Genomic DNA, 15,341 nt, shown 5'->3' with positions numbered 1-15,341 from the left:
CTCAAATATCCGGGGCCTTCACTCAAACCTGACAGATCTTTCCATACAGGTTGCCACTAACAAACCAGACATAATCTGCTTTACATAAACTTTCCTCCCTCAAGACGTCTCTGACTCCCGAGTATTTCTACCTGGTTACTCCCTCGTCTGGTATGACAAACCTGAGCCTCGTCCTGGTGGAGTCACTATCTTCATCAAAGACTGCTCCTCACTCTCCATGCAGTGCCCTCACTCCCCCACACCCCCAGGAATACCTCTGGCTACGGCTTCCCTCCACTCCCACCTCATGTTTACAAGTGTGCTGAACCGTCCACCGAACAGTGATTACTTCATTTACACCTCAATATACGAAAACATGGACCAACTTCTATCCTCTCATCCGAACTCTCTTTCCTCATACGTTGTAACTTCAATTGTCATCATGCCAGTTGACGAGGTGTGGTTACCTCTCTCACCTCCCATGGCACTTCAGCAAAAGACTTCTGCGACTCATTGGGACTGACTCAATCGGTCAACTTCCCAACCCGGATCTCAACCAATGGTACTCCATCTCTTCTGGATCTGATTTTGACAAATTTCCCTGACAATATCTGCTGCTCTTCCGCCGATCCAATCGGTTCTTCTGACCACGTCCTTGTCAAAGTGGACATCTCTGGCTATTATCAGAGAACCACCTCATCACCGTTGAGTCTGGCATTTCACTCAAGCCGACTGGCAGGGTCTCCGAGCAGCCATCAAACTTCTAGACTGGTCTCCTATCGCTACTTTCTCCAACATCAACTCACCCTGGGAATTCTTTCACAGAAACTTGCTCTCTCTCTCTCTCATGCACAGATTTATCCCATCTCGTCTTCAGTTGTCCTATCCTTCCTCCCGCCCTTGCTTCACTGAAGCTTGTGGCGAGGCAGTTGTCCTGAAACAACTTGCCTTTGCCTCATGGAAAGCAAACCCAACTGAGGGCAATCTCAGTTCCTTCCATAAAGCTCGAAACAAGTGTGTATCTACCCTCAGGAGAGCCAGAAAACAACATCTTTCTAATCTCAAGTCTGAACTGTCAAACCTCTCTCCCTCCTCAAAATCCTGGTGGCGTTTAATCAAATCTGTTTCTGGTGTATGTTCCACCTCCATCCCCTCCCTTACCTCAAATGGCAGCACTGCTGATACCGCACGTGAAAAAGCTGACTGCCTAAACTCGGTGTTTGCAGCTAAATCTTGTGTCCAAAACCCATCGCTTTCTGTACCGACCTTACTCAGTTGCACCCAACTGTCCCTGGACTCTGTCCTTTTCTCCTGACAAGGTGGAGAGCTTGCTGTCAAACCTCGACTCAGATTCTGCAACCGATCCAGAGGGTATCAGCCCACGTGTCCTAAAAACCTGCTCCTCTGCTCTTGCTCACAGTCTCTCTGTTCTATTCACCCTCTCATTTGCTCAAGGTTATCTGCCATCTGCTGAGGAATCAGCAAACATTACCGTTCTGCATAAAAAAGGTGCAAAAACAGATCCCTGCAACTACAAACCAATCAGCCTTCTCCCAATCATCAGCAAGGTTATGGAATCCATCATCACTTCAGACATTAAATCCTTCCTCCTCTCCAATGACTTGAGTTCTGATCATCAATTTGGTTTCAGACCAGGTCACTCTACCCTGGATATGCTTCTTCTGCTCTCCCAACAATGGATGGAGATACTCAATGTCAGACATGAAATCGGAGCCATATCCCTAGACATAACGCATGCTTTTGACATGGTCTGGCACCCTGCCCTGCTCCCCAAACACTCTTCCTATGGTATCCAAGGCCATCTCCACTCATGGCTCACAGACCTCCTCTCCTGTCGCAGCTAATGTGTGGCCCTAAATGGAGTTCTTTGGGCCTTTCACTCTCTCACCGCAGGCAGGTCGGTGGTCTCTCTGTCTTCTACCGTCTCCTCTCTAGTCTCGCCCCCCTCTACTCTGTCTGCGGTATGTCCTCCTCCTCCATATTTCCGCAGGGCGCTCAAGGTCCGCCAGCAACCCACTTCTGTTAAAACTACCAAAATCACGAATCACTGCTCACCTTCACTCTTTCATTCCTCTTTTTTCCTGCTTTTGGAATAAACTCTCACACTCCTTTCAATCTCATTCTTCCCTCCAGGCCTTCAAAACAGCTATTCACCACCACCTCTTATCTTCCCCCATCCATATCCTCAATCTTTTCTACCCCCGTTAATCCACCCCAAACCCACTTCCTTCAAATTTCCTGCTTTCGTTCCTTAAAGTCCCTGTAATGTCCATCTTGTGCACCCCGTGTTCCCCACCCCATCCTTCTCCCTTCCACAGATCTCCTAATATCTCTGTTCACCACTATTTTGTCCTTCCCTCTTTTGGTCCTTCTCTCATTGGTGCTGCCCACCCCTCTTGTCTCATGCCTCATGCCTCCCTTGCTGTGCGTTGTGGGTGAGCTCTCATACGAGACTCGACAATGTATACAAAAAAAGTTAATTGGATTCAAATTGAGGGTTTTAGAAATTTGGCCTGAGCTGATCTTTTGGTTTATGTTGACTTTTTGTCCTATGTTTACCTCAAAATGAATAGGTGGTTGAATTTGGTGACCTGATATGCAAGTGCTCTTCAAATTTCAAGTCAATCGGATTAAAATTGAAGATTTTAGAAATCCTGCCTATGTTGACCTTTTGGTCTATGGTGACCTCAAAAATAATAGGTGGTTGAGTTCAGCAACCTCATCAACATACTTGTTAAATTAAAAAAAAATACCAAGTAACAAACAGAGCCTGGTGTTGGCGCAGTGGTTAGGGCAGTGGCTTGGGATCCAAAAGGTCCTGAGTTCAAGCCCCGTTGGGCCACTGAATTAATACACCAGGGGGTTGACTCAGCCTGTCATCCTTCCGAGGTCGGCGAAATGAGTACCAGTGTACTGGGCCCGGTGTATACCCCGGTTAAAATAGGTGTACCATATCCCTGTGTTGCAAGAGGCGACCAGGGTTGCGTCAGGAAGGGCATCCGGCGTAAAACATGTGCCAAATCACTATGCAGATCATATGGATGATCCGCTGTGGCGACCCCGAACGGGAGCAGCCGAAAGAAGAAGAAGAGAAGACCAAGTAACAAACAGACAGACAAACAAATGGACCCAAATGCAGTACCCTCTGCTCCACCGAGGATAATAATAAAATCCATCCATTGGGACCATATAGTGGGGGCAGATAACAGCAATTTTTGAGAGGAATCGTGCAAATGATGATACAAGCATCAAATTTGGCACATTTGTTCTCCAGGGGATTCTAATCAAATCTGCCTGATTGGCCGTTTGAAAATCCAAATTTTGGCCAATCGGGCAGATTTGATCAGAAAGCCCTGCAGAACAGAAATGCCAAATTTGATGCTTGTATCATAATTTGCACGATTTTACTACTATCTACTACACTAATACTCTGTGCAGAGCGTTGGTGCTGCCTAGGCAGTCACCTTGGCTATTGGGCACAATCCTGGACGGGTCGCCACTCCGACACAGGATACCAGCATGCTGGCACTCATTTTGCTGACCTTGGAAGGATGACAGGTTGAGTTAACCCCACGTAGTATTAATTCAACAGCTGAGCGGGATTTGAACACAGGACCCTAGGATCCCAAACCCACCATCCTAAGCATTAAATCAACACCAGGCATAATAATAAAATGACACTAAGAATCTCCCACCAAGCACGGCAGGATTTGGCCTAGCTCAGTGCGGTTCACACTGCAGTGCGAAAAGGGCAGCATATAGAAGGTGTGCTCAAGTTATCGCCTCAGCAGTTGGTAGACAAGCACAAGCCTTTGTGACTTTTGCATGTAAAAACTTCGCTGGATGCGCACACCTGCGACTCATAAGGTGTGGAGGTCATTTCATGCCTCAGGCCTAGTTCAGATTCCATGACTTAATAACGATGGGATGGAAGATTGAATTGGTCCACTGGGGTTCTGGGATATTATTCCGAGTTAATGAATTACTTTTACACCCCCACCCTTGAGCTATAAACTGCCATTCTGGTGTTTCATATTCAGGGTGAGGCATCAATCTGTTTGCCATCCATCGGATGGACATTAAACCGGAGGACCGTGCGGTTGTTGGTTGGTTTTGCAGATCCCACGGCCAGCTGGTTCATGAAAGACTTGGCTAAAACTTCCCAACGGCCAATTCTACAATCGGGTAGGATTAATTGAGGTGGTGTTGTTGTTGTAGTAGTAGTAGTAGTAGTGGTAGTGGTGGTAGTAGTAGTAGTAGTAGTAGTAGTAGTAGTAGTGGTGGTAGTAGTAGTGGCAGTAAAAAAATCAATTGGGGACTTTGAAAGAGAAGAATCTGAGCACATACATCACGGTTCTGGAATGCGAGGTTCTCAATACCATATAATGTGTTGGATTTGTCCATTGTCCACCAATGTCTATGTCCTGTGTATGGTAAGTACAAGCTTCTCCACGAGTCTGAGATGAAAGTTTAAAAAAATATAAATGCAGAACAACATACTTAACTTGCATCAGAGTAAACAGGTGAACAAGCTCTCCATCATTTTGAAGTTTGTGTGAATTATTTAACATCATAACAATAGTAAAGTCACATCGATCGAAATAAGAAGTAGGTTAGCATGGAGGAAAGGGAAAACAAGAGTGGATAAATATTTTAACGAGCGATTCGGTGTAATGGATGTTTCCTTGATGCAGGACAAGTTCGCAGCATGTGAAAGCCTTTTTGGAGACGCACCTGCGTGACAATCCAGATGTTGTACCTTCGTGCCCGACTGACGTCACGGAACCTTCTCCATCAGGTGTGCCCAGCAGAGGCAGAGGAAATATTGCACGGTGAGTGAGTGGGACACAGGCATGAATCGTGCCAGGCTGAATGATTGCCAGACGGGTCGTCCAAGCACTCATTACATGCGGCGGGAAAGTTTAGGGAGAATGTGCGTAATGGGGTAAAAGTTTCCCCTAAAGGTTTCTCCGACACAATTTCTCAGGCATTTCTATTAAACACGCGGCATTAAATTTCTTCCCTCGATCAATCTCAACCCGGTCTGTGAACTAGAAAATGCCAGTGAGGGCGAACGTTTATTTTGTGCGTTTTCATTCCGCTTACATTTTGCTCCGATGTCATCATTGGGTCCTTTAAATCATGCCCTTTAAAGAAGGGGGAAAAAATTTCCTTTAAGCACCAAGGATTTTAAAATTATGCCTTCTCGCTCGTTTGAATGTGCCACTGTGACCTCATTTGTAAAGGATCGAATCGAATTCTCCTGCAAGGATAATGGTTCTGAAGCTATCCGAGATAAAGCAGAGCCGCGGTTAGAGGATGGCCATCTATGTATATGTAGCATATGGCGTCATACTCTGGTTTAAAAAAAAAAAGAAAAGAAAAGTAAAATCGAAGCAAACTATGAGTACTATGGCATTTTACAGCTCGTGTAACAAGCTTCTGACATCACAATGCGTTTTCAAGATTAAATACATTGGATTTTATCTTCATGGAGACTGTTAAGACACTGATGACGTCATGTAAATGGTATGATTTCCATTTTATTCACTCTTGTGCTCAAACAATTCTTGTTTGATTCACAAATCTCATCCCTTTTAAATACATTTCAAAAGTGATGGGATCATCTATCTATTACATCTTAATTTTAAAAATTTCTCTTCCACCAGTCCTCCCCCCCCCCACCCCTCTTCTACGTCTGGGATATAAGTAAGCCTTCCTCCTTCATCTCCTACTCACTAATCTTCTCCCAACCTCCTTTCATGACTCTCCTCTTTCTCCTCCAACCAGCACCCACAACTCTTCGTTTGCTCAATTCGAATGGTCACAGTTTAACTCCCGTCCAATCCCTTCCTCGAGGTGCGTACGTATTAAGTCAATGTGCCCTCTCCCGGGCAGCGTTTTCAGGTGCACTTTTGCATGACTCGAGACCTGGAACAGAAGTGAGCGACTCGTGATTTTAAAAGCTGCGCAGAAACCAAATAAAGCTCCCTTTTATGTGCAGCCAAAGCGACTCAAAATGATTTTGGAATAAGAAAAAGAAAGACCTCCAAATGCTCAAAACGCACCATTACTGCTCCCTGTTGAATTTCAACAACGCTGGGCCCTTTGAGCAGTCTTTTCATCTGAGCAAGCCGAGGCTTGATTGTGATAAGCTGTGCTTTTTAACGCTTTCAGAGCTCTTTCAGAGCGGCATTTCTTGGAGTGAGGGGGCGGGCAGTGCGGGAAATGGGGGGCAATGGGGGAAAGGGGAGGGGTGGGCGAGTTTAAACTGCAAAAGATTGTCCTTAAAAACAATCAGCGTGACGGCTCGTTTGGAATTGCCAAAGCAAATGTGTATTCCATCACCTTAATTGCACACGTGACTGCAAATCGTACCTGCTGAGCAATGCGTACACCCTTTACCATTATTTAGCACCAATGCAGTCATTGCACAGTGTGACATACATATAGCCCCCCCTCCCCCACCCCTTGTACAGTGCGGGGACACCTGACTAATGCGGCTACACCTGTACACAGTGGACACATACCCCTGTACAATGCAGACACAAGTCGTGCTCTGATCTCTCTGCCCTAATTAACTCGAGCGCACTTGGCGTGGACAGAGGGGTGAATTGTAAACTTCGGACAGAGATGAACAAAGCATAGCTTGTGTAATTCTTCAGGGTCTTGCGCAATTGTCTGCTTTGTCGCAATAATCACGATCCCTGTAACGATTTGAGACATTTTGAGAAAAACGCGTTACACTCCAGCTTCATGGCATCTCTGCCTCATCGGTTTATACACCCCGGCCAACACTGTTATCGGAAAAGGAAAGTATTAATTGCATAATTACTCAGACATTCATCATCTGCTTGATTTGTATATATATATGTATATATATGTATATATATGTATATGTATATATATGTATATATATATATATATATATATATATATATATATATATATATATATATATATATATATATATATATATATATATATATATATATATATATATATATATATATATATATTGTTATGAATTCGCCGGTTCAGACGGCCATGCACGACCGCTTAAGGCCCAACTGTAGTCGCGCGTCCGCCGAAACCCGGATTTCAGTCGTAGCTTCCGGACAACTCCGGAAACCTGCTACGGTATGCCTTAACGCACCTTAAACTGTCAATATTCTGTCCACGCGGTACAGGGTTAATCGCCAAATCTCGATATACCTAATTATCCGCACAGACAGAAGTACCGAGAATTTATTCCTCGACGGAACTTGTACGGAAAGGAGCCGCTTAAGCGCGCTCGTTCCGTGTGCGATGCCGAGCGGTTTTAATCGCCAAGTTCCGTTGGACCAATTGACCACTTTAATTTGGCTTTAATAGCCGGCTAATTTCCCGAACGCGCCGTGGAAGTCAATGGGAGGAAATGACGCAACGAGCAGATTGACATTCAAACAATGGGGACATTTATTTCAACCAGGAAAGGAATCAATGGGGGAAGGGGATAAGACACGAGCAAAGCCGACAGCCGATGTCCATCTATTATGTACAGGCATGTACTTAATTCAATTCTACTTCACCAGACAAGGCGCTACAGAACACTTTCATACAAAACCCCCAGAAAAGAACAGGGCTCGTGAGCCTTTATTTCCACTCAGAGCCTGGATGACCGGAGGCTCACAAGAGGCGGGGCAGGTTACTTTCCCACCCCCTGTGACGGTTCGAAGGTCTTCGGGCCAGTGACCCTTGCTGTCCCTGGCTTGGCCCTCATGTCGCACGTGCTTGTCGCTTGAGCGACCGGGCGGCTTGAGCAGCTTGGCGAGTGGCTTGCTCCGTTCTCCTTGGTCGTCCGGCCTTCTCTGCGGCCTGGGCGGTCGGGCCTGGCCGGCGACGCGCTCGGAGGAGTGAACGGGTCTTTGCTCTTTTAGAATCGATGCCCTTTTATGACCCGTCCACTGCGTCAGCACCGCTCGACCGTCTCAAGGCTGTTCGACTGGACCGCGACGTAGCTTGCCCGACGCTCGTCTCCTCCTCGGCCGTTCACCGACGCTTCTCCGGCTCTCGTCTGGCGCTCCCTCCTTCTCCGTCACTGCCCGTCTCCCGAGAGCTATGAATCTCCGCTGATCTCTCCTCTAGAGGTGCGATGAATATCTCCGAATCAGCCGAATCAGCCTCTCCGCGCGTCTCCCGAATCAGCCTCGAACTCGTTCGAGCTCCTCCCTTATGTTGACCCAAGGTGAGCTGTTCTTTGATCTCTCAACCCGAGGCTGGGCTCCGCCCACTTTTCACCTCCAACTTCTCACCCCTGGTCAGCCTCGCAGGAAACCCCGTCTGACGTCACCCATGTGTTTCGGGGAAGTCGCTCTGTCATCCATTTATGCAAATTAGGTTCGCGCCGCGGCGGGCGGCTTGAGCAGTTGTGGCGTTGGGGAGCGTTGCTTGTTGATGGTGAGTAGTTTTTGTAGGATGTTTCTAAAGTAAAGACAGAGAAAGAATAACGGCTACCTCAAAGATTCGCAGCCCGGCACATGAAGAATTCCCTTTACACATCGGTGGGGATTTTAACCTGAAACACTTACTTATCAAAATAACTGATCTTCAGGGAACCTGAATGGTGTTTTGTGAATTCCCAAAACCGCAACAATATAAATAAAAGGTATATATATATATATATATATATATATATATATATATATATATATATATATATATATATATATATATATATATATATATATATATATATATATATATATATATATATAGTTACGAATCGGGTAGCCATGAGCACACAACAGACAGGTCCCCGTAGCTCAGTTATTTCATGAAGTAAATGTGTATAGTTAGAATCCATCTCCTGTGTCTAATGGGTGATTAAATGTACGTGCGCTGTGGGTTATTTTATAGATAGGATTTTTACATTTTACATCAACAACGACGACAACCCTCTGCTCGCGGCATTGTCAGCTCTCTTCACACGCTCGCCAGCATGCGGGCGTGTCTGGAATTCCATGCCCCAGGCGGTGTGCATTTCGGTGTGGATTTCGCACCGTATATGGTCACAAAGCATTTCGCTTTGGCTGTGTGCCAAATAAGGGTATGCCTCGTTTTTCGCCCAATGGGCGACAAGTAGACCAGAGTCGGGGCGGTCCTTGGCAAGAAGGCAGAGTCGCGACACGCCGTCCACCCAATGGGAGCAGGCCACGGCAGCGGACGGGCTCCAAAAGAAAAGCGACAAAGGCGATTGAATTGCGTCCAGTCGGCTCAAGTGCGCGTCTCTGTCCGGGTATGCGGCTGACTGCATCGCGCGGATCCGAGGCATCTCGCCTGGCACATTGCTGTGGGCGGTCGACCATCTCAACTCGGGAGATCATCTCATGTCACCTGCCTGCGAGCCGGAGGAGCGTGCCAACGCCCGACGCTACCCTCCGTACCTGGTGCTTCAAGTGACCTCGTGTTGCGGGTTCGAGTCCCATTACCTCAAGATCGTTGAGAACCACACGAGGTGGACAGATTCAAGCAAGCTTCTCTTCCCTCAGCCCGTCTTCCCTCCAAGCTGACGGGACAATAAAGACCACAAGGTCCATCTCTTTCTGGGCATTTGTAGGTGCGTGTGTGTGTCCTTGGGCCCCATCTATAAGTAACAACTGTGTAAGTGCTTTCTTTGCTCATTGTACATTGCATTTCTTATCGTCGTGATAACTCTGCTCTTTATGTGCTGCCCTTCCATGATTATTGGAAAACAAATTCCCCTTTTGTTGATTGTCACAGCTCGTCCTTGTCCTTTCTGCCATTGGTTTGCCACAGTGCGTATTGGGGATTAGGAAGGCCGTTGCTGCCGTAATTGTGCATTTGGACTGACGGACCTCGGTAACCACCGCTCTGGTTACGCACGGTTCGAGCACAGTAATGGCTCGTTCTGCTCGAGGCCTACTGAGGGTGTGGTTACCCGGAAGTTGGACTGCATGGGTATTTAGGTATATTGAAGTTGGCAATTAACCCTACCCCACGCCGTCGAAGTATTGGCGACCACGGTCCTTTAAGTGGCCCGTCGGCTCCGGAGTTATCCGGGGTGATGACCTATAATTTCCGGGTGTTTGGTGGAGCCGACTCCACTGCTCCATATAGCGGTCCACTATTTCATCCAGGCTCTTGCAGGCACCAACACCGGGGCCCTGCTGATGACATTTCGGCCGGAAAACCTCCAGAAGGCGGCTGATGCTGCCGCCCGATGGGAGGCAGCGAAGCCACCGGCTGGAGGGTCCGAGCGACATGCGATAGCTGTCCGGCAGGTGAGCCCCAGGGACGGCCGTGAGCCTGGAGCGGGGGCTGGTCTTGGCACCCGAGCGGAGCTGGAGGGAATGTTCCTTGACACGGTCGACCGCCGGTTGGCAAGGTCTATACCATGGCAGGTGGCTCGCAGGAGGACACCTGGTGGGCCATTGGTAGATGCCCCAGCTCGGAATGAATGGGGGTACAATTGGGAGCGTCGGAGGCATGCACCATACCCGGTTAGGTGCTATAACTGTGATTGAATGGGCCACCTGTCACGGGAGTGCCGGGTCCGCGCAGGGAGAGGCCCCAACCCAACAGACCACCAACTCCGCCCCGGACAGACCGGACTAGCCGGCCCCGACACCCCCTCGCCACTCGCCGGGTCGACGTTACGAAAGGGACGAGCGTGCTGTAAACCGCTGCCCTGGCGATGCAAGGCTCGTCGAGCCTTTCCATGAGTACACAAGCCCAGCCAGGATGTAGCAAACATCCTTGGCCCGGGCAAAGGAGCACGAGTTTAGGGGAAGGGTTTAGTGTTAGCTAAACCGGCCTCATGGGAACAGTTCCTCATGGGGCCCGTGGAACAAGTAGTGGGAACCTACATTATAATATAGAAATGGATTGGGGACATGGACAGACATGAACGCGTAGTGGGGATGTTGCTTCGCAGTATAGTTAAATGGTACATGCAGTAGAATAAGGGATGACGAGGGGCACGAGCTAGTTTGGGGGACATAGTTAGGAGAGTGTTGATGTGAGGAATAAAAGAGAAACGAAAGAAACATGATGAGTGAATGTGGGACAGCGGGTACAAGTGTGAATGGAGTGAATGTGAAATGCATGGTGTGAATGAATGATTGGAGGAGGAGTGAATCCCACTCAAGGGAACCCAGGGTCAGTGTAATGTTAGTTAGTGGGTTAGTTAAATTTACCAAAAAGAGGTCGCTTCGTTTTTGGTGTTGGAAGAAGGCACGATACCTCTTTGAAGGGTGCACGAGTCTATTGACCGGCTGGGAGCGTGGCTGTGGAAAGGTGAGAACTGAGTAGAGGGCACCCGGGCACGGAGAAGTCGGCCAGAGTCGGCCATGGGTCCAAGCGACCGGGATGGTGAAATGGGCACGGGCGACCCTCGGAATGGGACCCGGAGCACCAGGAATGCCACATGGGCATATACGGGGGAGTAGCCAGGAAGGGCACTCCCCACGTTCATATGGAGTAGGTAGGCTCGGAGACGGCCTCAGCTGCCCGGGGGTGCCGTAGATCGAGTTCGGCAGAAGGGAATCCCTGCCAATAGAGCCACGCTGCCCAGCTACGAAATTGTGCAAGAGCACGAGAGAAAATTTGCAGGCCAGGCCCAAATTAATAACGAACACCAACACAGGCGACGGGAATCATGGTTTCTCGAACCAATAGTTTAAAGAGACAGGCGTGTTGAAAAGCCCCGGGGATAGTTTAAAGTTTAATAAAGGATAGGACAGATAGGAAATGTGTACCCCTTCGCACCATCCATCCCTTCACTCTCCGTAAGCCGCTGGATCCACCTTGGAAAGATTGCTGAAATCTCTGGAGGCTATTCTGAGGCTCCATTGAGCATCGACACAGATCCACCTGTCTCTTTCTTATTCCCCTCAAGAAGGATCTTAGGGGTTGGGAGTATGCAGGTAGGATAGGTTAGCCGGACAAGGACAGTGGAAAGGTGAGGGACACTTGGAATTATAAAAAAAAAAAACGAAAGGGAGGGGGGAGTCTAAATTTTGTTGTTGCAAACTAAGGGAGTGGGTGTGGACAAAGACAGGCAGAGGCAATAGGTTGTGGGGAGACAGTAGGGTCGGTCCGAGCCTGTTTCTGGATCAGCCAGCACCACCGCACTCCCTCCACAACCTCACAGGACCAGACTGAGGCCGACCAGCTTCACATGCCGACCTCCTGTGTTTGAGCTGCATCTGCTGGTCCGTACTTTGCCTTGCCTGCCTTTGCCTTGACCCCATGCCTGCCTTGCCCTTGTTTTGCATGACCCCCATGTCACCAACCATCCATGTGTGCCAGGACCATCCCAGCAAGTGTTTGCAAGACTGCCCTGCAGGCAGCCTCACCACGGGACTGTGATCGTGCAGCCCGTGCATCCATCATCTTGTGTTTTGCGTCCATTCCAGTCTATCTCCATTCACTGTGCCAGGGACTGCGTCTGCAGTCCGGCGACCTGGTTCTTGCAAAAAGGCCACTTCAAATGGCCTGTGGGACGGCGCATGGCCTGCCGTGTTAGGGTGGGTTGCCTCCAGCAGCTGAAGACTTAAAAAAAGGGGGGGTTCAGTGACCAACAAAAAGGGACCTTTTGAGGTGACCCTGAAGACGCCTGACCTTCAAGCTGCTGTGCACTCACCCACACAAAATGATTGACTTTGCTGTGCCTTCTTCCCACAGATCGCAGATCCTGAGCCATGGTTAGTGTAAATACCAGGAAATGAACATAATTTTTAAAACCCACCTGTTTGTTTGTGTTAGCGCCGGCAATATTATTTAAGTTGTCTGAGTGAGTTTGTTAGTTTAGTAATGCAGCGCGCTCGGTTATTTATTTTTGGGACATGTATACAAATGTCGCACTCAGGGATCCGTAGGTAAAATGTACTTGGGGAAAAACCTACACCTGCATGGCACACGAAAATTGACGACTCGGGGCGAGTCTATAAAAAAGGGGGGTAGTGTTACGAATTTGGAAGCCTTTTGCACACAGACAGTCAGCAGTCCCATAGTTCAGTTATTTCGTTAAGTATATGTGGAGAGTTAGAATCCCTCCCCTCTGTCTAATGGGTTACTTTCATGTGTGCTGCGGGTTTCTTTTATAGTCAGATTTTTTTACATCTTTAAATCTGCCAACGCCAACAAAACCCTCACTTCACTCCTCCTCCCACTCTGCGGGCGAACAAGTGCTTCACCCACCCAACCTTCACTTCACACCACAGCGCCATAATGCACGTGTTTCTGACTACGGATGTGGGAGGAGCCCCCTCGCCTCTGAGCTCTGACTTCCCCCATCAAAAAAGAATGTCTCCCCTGTCGAAACTGGGGAAGGCAAAAGAGTCTATCTCGGGGGAGGAGCACCGAGACGCTGACACGCCCCTCCTCGAATCACAGCTGGCCACGACACCCGAAACCCCTTGTCCAATCCGGAGGCGAGTTACCAGAGAAACGGATCCCTCCAACCCGCAGGGGGGGGATAAAAAGAATTGCGAGGCACTCAATGACGAGTGGGGTTCCTTTTTCGGTCGCGCCTTGGTCATCTTGGTTCCCGTCTTCGTTCCCTGGTCGTCGTCGTGGTTCGTTGGTGGCTGGTCGTCCATAGGATCCTGGTTACTTGCTGGATTCTGGCTGTGGGTTCGAGTCCCACCGTGGTGGTTCGTGTGCGCTCGTTGGATTGTGGTTCGTGTAGAGCGCTCGAGCTGGGGACCCCGATCCCTTGAACGGACTCCGAGCTCACAAGTGTGGGTCGGCCAGACCGAACGCGGCGGCCAGGTACCCGACCAAACTCTAACCCCCAGCTTGCCTATCCTCCGTGGCTGGAGGGTCTGAATAAAGGGCAGTTGGCTCCATTTCTTTTTCGGTTGGTGTGTTTGTCTGTGGCCGGTCTTATAAGTAGAATTGCATAAGTGCCTTGCTTATTGAACATTGCAATTTAGTCGGATTAACTCTGCTCTGTCTCCCTTCCTGATTATTGTGAATAAACCCCGTGTTCAATGTACCAGCTCGTTTTCTGTGCTTTCTCTCATTGGCCTAACATGGTTCGGGTTTGGGTTATAGTGAGGCAGATTGTGCTGTAGATTGTTATTTGGACCGGCGCGGCTTTGGTAATTCCCTCTCGGTTACTCCAGATCCGAGTCGATAATAGTGACTCGGTTCGGACAAAGCCGGCCGAGGGTGTGGCTTCCCCGGTAGCTTGACCGCGCAGCTAATTAGGTAAATTGTAATCAGACAGACTCTAACCACGCGGTCGAAATATTGGCGTCCACGGTCCATTAAGCGACCCGTCGACTTCGGAGTGATGACTTTCAATTCCGGGTGTTTGGTGGGAGACGGCCCAACTGCTCCATCTAGCGCCCCCGAACCCGGCCCCTCAACAATATATATATATATATATATATATACATATATATATATATACATATATATATATATATATATATATATATATATATATATATATATATATATATATATACATATATATATATATACATATACGTTGTTGTTGTTCTTCTTTCAGCTGCTCCCGTTAGGGGTCGCCAGAGCTGATCATCCGTTATGATCCGCATACTGATTTGGCACAGGTTTTACGCCGGATGCCCTTCCTGACGTAAACCTGGTCGCCTCTTACGACACAGGGAATAAGGATTGGGTTTCGCCATGATTCCGGGCTGCCCTACACCCTCTCATAGCGCGGCCCAGCACAGAGCACCCGTCCTCAAGCAATCCTCCAACCCAAGCCTCCTAGTAGCCGGATTACAGGTGCACGCCACTGCACCTGGTCTATATATATATATATTTATATGTATATATATATATATATATATATATATATATATATATATATATATATATATATATATATATATATTTATTTTTTTTTTTTTGTTATGAATTTGGAATTCGATTGCACACAACATACAGGTTCCTTTAGTCAGCGATGTCGATAAGTGCTTGTTCCTGAGATAGCTCACCTTCCATTGTTTAAATGTTCAGAAATCGATTAGATGCGCTGCGGATCGATTTAATAGTTAGGGAACGAAACAATGGAGACGTCCCTCCCCCCCCCCTCTTCTGCGAAGAGGAAGAAGAACCCTGCCGTCCCGTGATTCATGATGTCAACAACTTCCTCCCACCCGTGGTTGAGCGGGGGATGGCGCACGAGGGCATGAGTCATGAGTCACGCCGGGAGTGGGGGAAGGGCGGAAGAGGATAAGGAAGAGATCCTCTCGCTGGTTCGGGTTTATTCGGTGTGGTTCAGTAGAGCTTCGGTTTCTGCTTGGTCGAGTGGTTGTCCAGCAGACCTTCGGGTCCTGCTTGACTCTGGTTAGGGTTGG

General features: G+C 48.3%; 1 long non-coding RNA gene across 1 annotated transcript in view; it reads left to right on the top strand.

Annotated features, from left to right (window-relative positions):
• Nucleotides 1-2,884: 2,884 nt before the first annotated feature.
• Nucleotides 2,885-15,341, top strand: part of LOC147015354 (uncharacterized) — a 31,735-nt gene continuing 19,278 nt past the window's right edge. Inside the window, exons 1-2 of the long non-coding RNA XR_015050298.1 lie at nucleotides 2,885-4,185; nucleotides 4,695-4,832. This is a non-coding gene — a long non-coding RNA (uncharacterized LOC147015354). The remainder of the gene's footprint in view (nucleotides 4,186-4,694; nucleotides 4,833-15,341) is intronic.

The sequence above is a fragment of the Eptatretus burgeri genome, chromosome 12, assembly GCF_056783735.1.
Source record: "Eptatretus burgeri isolate ZD-2024b chromosome 12, Ebu_testis_v1, whole genome shotgun sequence".
Lineage (NCBI taxonomy): Eukaryota > Metazoa > Chordata > Myxini > Myxiniformes > Myxinidae > Eptatretus > Eptatretus burgeri.
The sequence above is the reverse complement of the archived record's forward strand: the minus strand, read 5'-3'. Positions and strand labels throughout refer to the sequence as shown.